Raw genomic sequence first — 6060 nt, 5'->3', positions numbered from 1 at the left:
GTGAGTTAAACATAAAAAATGGCATCAATCATACTAAATGCATTCGAAACAATAAATATAGGATATAAAGATTAGAGCAAATCTAAGATTACAATCATAAAAGGAGTATATAACACACAAGAACAAAATTTGTGATTGAAAATATACAACCACACAATTTAAGCTCAAATCTCACTTGGTATTTGTTCTAGCTCTTTTCTATGTTCCATAAGAAGATACTTCAAGCAAGTTCAAAAAATAATTTTCAAATCTAATCAATGGAATGCCCAAAAAGAGATTTCTTGAAAATTCTTTGTCGTTTTATCAAAACTTATTTACTATATGTATATATGTATATATGTTGTGATGGATGCAATTTCAAAATCTTTCCTAGGACAAAATTTTCAAAAACAAAAACTTATTCCTAATTTTCAACAAGCAAAAATTAACATGAACAATTAGGACAAAATTGACTAGGCATTATACTATTCACATCATCCAGTCACAACTTCCGAATATATACTAAGGAAAAGATGCAAGAAATGTAACATGCAATAACTAGAAACAAACTATGCATAAGCTAAGATATATATACTAGAATAAAATTGCAATGCAACAATCAAAATCACTCTAAATATCTACAAGAGACATAATAAAAAGAAACAAAAATAAAGTGCGAAGTGTTTGGAAAAGAAAATTTACACCCCAAATTGACCAATCCTCCCCCACACTTAAGTGTTGCACAGTCCTCCGTGCACAAACAAAATCCGGAAAGAATGTCTCTCAAGAGCTCCACCTTCGGTTGGCGGATGCGGACGCTTGGGTTGTGTGGAAATCTCCAAGTCCAATGTGTGCTCGACATCTCCATCCTCAGTGTCCTCCTCCTCTCCCGGCTCCTTGCCTCACGTCTCATCCTCAAAAAGAATGAATAAAGTATAATTAAGAATCATAGGGCAAGTGGCACAAAAGGGTAAAGAAGTGAGCAAATAAGCATCAAATTGAGGAAGTTTGCCTAGTTGTGTGGTATGATGAAGAGATGAGCCATGTGTGTATTCTAAGTGTGCACGTGGTTAGAATACACACAACGGCCGGTTAAAATGACATCCATACAATCAAAAAGTAAGAATGAGTTCCTCAATTAAATGTCCTAAGATGCAAGTAAGAGGTGAGATCAATTAAACACAAGCAATCTTAGACAATTACAACAAGAGTGAATTGAATATAGGAAATATTGGATATTGAAGGTGTGCAAGTGAAAGAGTAAAAGTGATGTAAATTAGCACAACACACAATAACCAATACAATGATGAAAAGAAAATTACTTATTCATCCTTAGGAAAAATCAAATAATCACATGGTTAAGGTGTTTGTTACAAAAAGTGACAAGTCTTGATAGAATCAAGCCAAGTCAACTCAAACAAATACAAAGTATTAACAAGAAACAAGGACCTTGTGATGTGATTATATTGACTTAAAAACCATGATGAACAAGCAACTCAATTCAATTCACTAAATTTCATGTGTACTCATAAAAGTTTCACCTAATATGCAACATGTAAATGTGCAAATCCAATTAAGTTCTAGAAATTTAAGGCCAAGTATAAGTGCATTGATGAAATTCAATCAATAAGCAACCAAATCAAACAACAAGCAAACACTTGCAAATTATTCAATTAACAAACAACTAAAGCAAAACTAATACAATCACTAAAGGAGAATTAAAAGCAAACAAAACAAAGTAGAGCAAGTAGAGAATAGGGCAAAAGCAAGAGAGGAGAGGGGTGGAAAAAAGAAGAGGAGAAGAAGTAGAGAGAAGAGGAGAAAAGAAGTATATGGGTGAGAAAACGGATGCGTGCGTCGCACGGGCAGGTGTGCGTATGCACACTAGGTGGAAGATGCGCTTGTGCGCGTGCACAACAATGTGCGGGCGCTTCGAATAGAAGGGGCAAAAGGACCTGTGCGCACACACAGGAACGTGTGTGGACGCACAAAAGGAAAAAGAGGAGGGTGTCCCCACGCACAAGGGGTGCGTGTGCTGCGAGCAGAGGAGTTGCCAAAGGTTGTGCGTGCGCACGGCGCTGTGCGCATGCACAGGTGGTTTTTTTTTTACATAGAATGAAGCGTCAACATTGCCAGCTATCACGCCTTCTGTGCGTACGCACATAGGTCCGTGCGCACGCACAGAGGCAAAAAGAGAGGGGTGCAGACGCATAAGGAGTGCGAACGCTCCCAACAGAGGAGGCACAAGCTGGTGTGCGTGCGAACAGGTGGGTGCACGCGCACAGAACGCGAAAATTGGGGTTGTGTGCGTACGCACATGCACATGCTCTATTTTTTTCTAAAAAAAATTAGTGCTCTAAGGCAGCAAATTTGAAATCCAAAATAGCTTTTCAATCCCAACACGTATTATTCAACAAAAACACATGATCAAAGCTAAAATTTAAGCAAATTAAGATTGAAATTAAACTATACCTAGGCTATTTACAAGAGATAAAATGCAATGGATTGAAACTATGTACAAAGAGAGGGTTAGAAAAGTGTTACCATGGTGGAGTGTCTCCCACCTAGCACTTCTATTTAGAGTCCTTAAGTTGGACTTTATTGAGAAGCTCTAACAATGCTTGGGTCTCCATATTCTCCATTGATTGCACCAAGTTTTAGTGGAGTGTCCAACAAGCCATGAGCTCCCAATAAGAACAACAAAACAAACAAGAAAAACATATTCACAATATTAACAAATTCACAATAGTAAACAAAAAGCAAGATATTCACGTAGTAGCAAAGAAGAAACAAGCTATTTACATATTAACATATTTACAATAGCCAAAAACATACACCATTCACTACAAGAAAAAGGCGTATTTGTAACAAAAAATATTGTTACAAAACGTCAAAATTTTGAAACAAAAGTTTTTTGTAACAAAAAAAGGGTCCATTGCAGTAAGTCCCGTTACAAAAAGTTTTTGTAACGAAAAATGGAACTGTTACAATTCAATACCATATTTTGTAACATTTTTTCCTGATACAAAAAACCAGAAGTCGTTACAAAAGTGGTAACAAATTTTGATCTTGAAGGTATTTTTCGTGACAGTCAATTTTTTTCCTATCAAAAAATTTTGTTACAAAATGTAACATGATTTTGTAACATTTTTTTCTTTAGTTACAAAAGTAAATTAATTATTTTGTAACAACTTTTTTTATTACAAATTACATGCATAATATACTAAATTATTTTTTAAATTAACTAATATATTAACGCTTTTAATAAGCAAGTTTACATGTATATAATATGCAAAAACATACATAAATCAAACAAGATCCTTTTAGCTAAAATTGTCTTGAAGCAAAATAACATTAGCTAGTGAGTACATTGATTAGTTCAACCAAAACATAAAAGTTCTAACATAAAAGTTCAACCAAAACATAAAATTTCTAATATAGATTAGTGTCTCTATGCATCAAAACATTCTTGAGCCCTCAAGGTAGCATATGGTCACCATTTCAGCACTCCTATGAATAAGAAAAACCGAAACAAAAAAGTTAGAAACAAGATATAACACTAATTATAATTTTTCCACTAAGTTTTATCCAAAATGTTTAGAAAAATTTTGGCAGAACCTCCCCTAAATCTTGGATATTTCCACCGTCCATGGTTCCAACAAACACAACCAATTCACAACTTGCACCCTTTCAAACAACACAATGCAGTTTAATTGAGCAACCAAATAGGACAACAACCAAATAGTGAATAACAAAACCCAAAGCTTCCAGCTTCCAACAACCAAAACAGTGAAGCACTTAGCCGGATAATCAATCAATTGAGCTTAGCAATAGTTGAAAACCAAAAGCAATTAAATACCAACTCAATCAATTAATTGAATCAAAGATGAATATTGAAAACAGCTTAAAATAAATTCCGGCAGCATTTCAGCAGTAAATTTGCCTATTTCACAATTTCAATCAATCAATTCAAATTCCATATGAATTCTTTGATAGTTAAAAACACAAAAAATCATAATGAATTCATAGGAAGGAAGTAAATAAGCCAATTCCAGCAAGAAAACATGAGGAAACAATTAAAACCAATCCAACCAGCAAGAAGCAGAGCAGCACTCAGCAGAACAGCAATCATGGCCCATCATACAGCATCCAAAACATTAAAATGAACAAAGGTAATGGATTTAGGCAGCATTCTATTCATTGAAGTCAATAACCATTACACTTGCAAGCAGCAGGAGCATAGCAGTTTATCCATTAATTCAACAGAAAATCAATCAAGTCAAACTAAACGATTTCAGCAACAGATTTATCAATAAAACCAATCTCAGTTCAGCAACCATCATCTATTCCAACACAAACAACAATAACTCAGCAGCATTTCCTTTCTCATTGAATTTAACAATCATTCAATAAGCAAGCAATGAGGGGGGACAAATCAGCAGCAACCAACAGCAAGTAAAGAGCAGCAATAACAACTTAATGTGAGAAATTATTCAACAACAAATACACACACAAATACAAGGATTACTTAAATGACTCATCATGCTTATCCACATAAGTCTGCAGTGAAACCACTTACCGTTTCACTTAAGAGGCTTGTAACAACAGCTTTTTTTATCAACTTCTTTCTCATTCTCCTTTTCAGGCTCACTGTCAGTACTGGTGGGAGGTGGAAGTGCTAAAGCACCAAACATGGCTTCGTCATGAGCAGCTTGGATTTGTTCCTCCCTTCTTGCCTTGATAAGAAAATGGATTCGATCTATGTTTAGTCTTCCATACATAGATGATGCATGTATGTTAACAAGGAACAAAACTGACTATTCATGAATATAAGAAGAGGAATATACCTCTATTTTAGAATACTGGAAACTCTGGCCAATTTGCTTGACCAAGTAAGCATCATCTTCAGCCACTGCAGATAGGTGGGCAAATACAATCAGTTCAATTAAGTTTTAGGCTTCAAGCCAAACCCCAAACCAGTACTCATTATCATTTATAAGAAAAAATATCATTGGCATTCAATAATTAAAAGAATCACCATGACTAAGTAATGAACAATTAAAATAAGTAAGTATTGGTGGTATTAACAAGCACACAACAACAGTACTCAACATTGGATCAATTAAAAATGAAGTTTACATTATCAGGATTCAGGATCCTGTGTTGCATTATCAGGAAAACATAGGAAGACTAAAAAAATTGTCCATTTTAAAACAGATTGTATTTGCAATGAAGAAATCTGGGCAAATTTATTTAGAATAATGAAATTGACAAACAAGTCCAACCTTCAATTTTCTCATCTTCAAGAGGCGCATCCTTGTCAATGAAAGCAGCTCCGACACCTAGAAGAACAAAACCCGGCATAAACGAACCATGGTTGGAACCCAAACTGGAGTGGGATAGGGTTTGGCAGCTGCAGGGGAGTCCTCCAGCGGCTGCAGGAGCGGTTTTCCAGTGCTATTCGGTGAGGTAGAACAGCGGCGGTAACTTCCTCCGCCGTCACCTCCTCTCTTCCGGTGACAAGCTCCAGCGGCAAGGATGGTCGAGCTCCCTTCTAAAAATGGCAACGATGTTACTTTCTCCTTCTCTGCCTAGTTCGATGGCGACGGCTCGGCTGGGGTTTGGTGGCAGTGATTTCTTCGTCGGCGACCACAAGATGCGGCTTCTCGATCGTGTCTCTCCTCGGGCTCCCACAAGCGACGGCGACAGACTCAGAGGCGGCGGCGACGGCACGCGCAGCAGCAGTCCGTGATGGTGACGATGGCGGCGCTGGCTTCTTGGCGAGGACCATGGCGGCGCTGGCTTCGTGGCGAAGATGATGGCATCTGCAGGAACACTTAGAGACGACGACGGACGCAAGGACAGGGACTTCTCCTTCCTCGCGCACGCTATCTGGTCCTTGACAACGGTGGTTCAGCCATGGTTCAGCAGACAGAGAAAAAGAGAAAGGAGCAGAGGAGGAAGAAGAAGAGAAGGGTGATTCGGGTAGCTGAGGCAGTGAGCTCGCTGAGGAGCAAGGGGGTGAACGGTGGTGATGAGGTGGTGATGATCAAACTTGATGATAATGGCTGAATGGGGGAT

This window comes from Arachis ipaensis, chromosome B4 (assembly GCF_059453495.1).
Source record: "Arachis ipaensis isolate K30076 ecotype BB chromosome B4, ASM5945349v1, whole genome shotgun sequence".
NCBI lineage: Eukaryota > Viridiplantae > Streptophyta > Magnoliopsida > Fabales > Fabaceae > Arachis > Arachis ipaensis.
The sequence above is the reverse complement of the archived record's forward strand: the minus strand, read 5'-3'. Positions refer to the sequence as shown.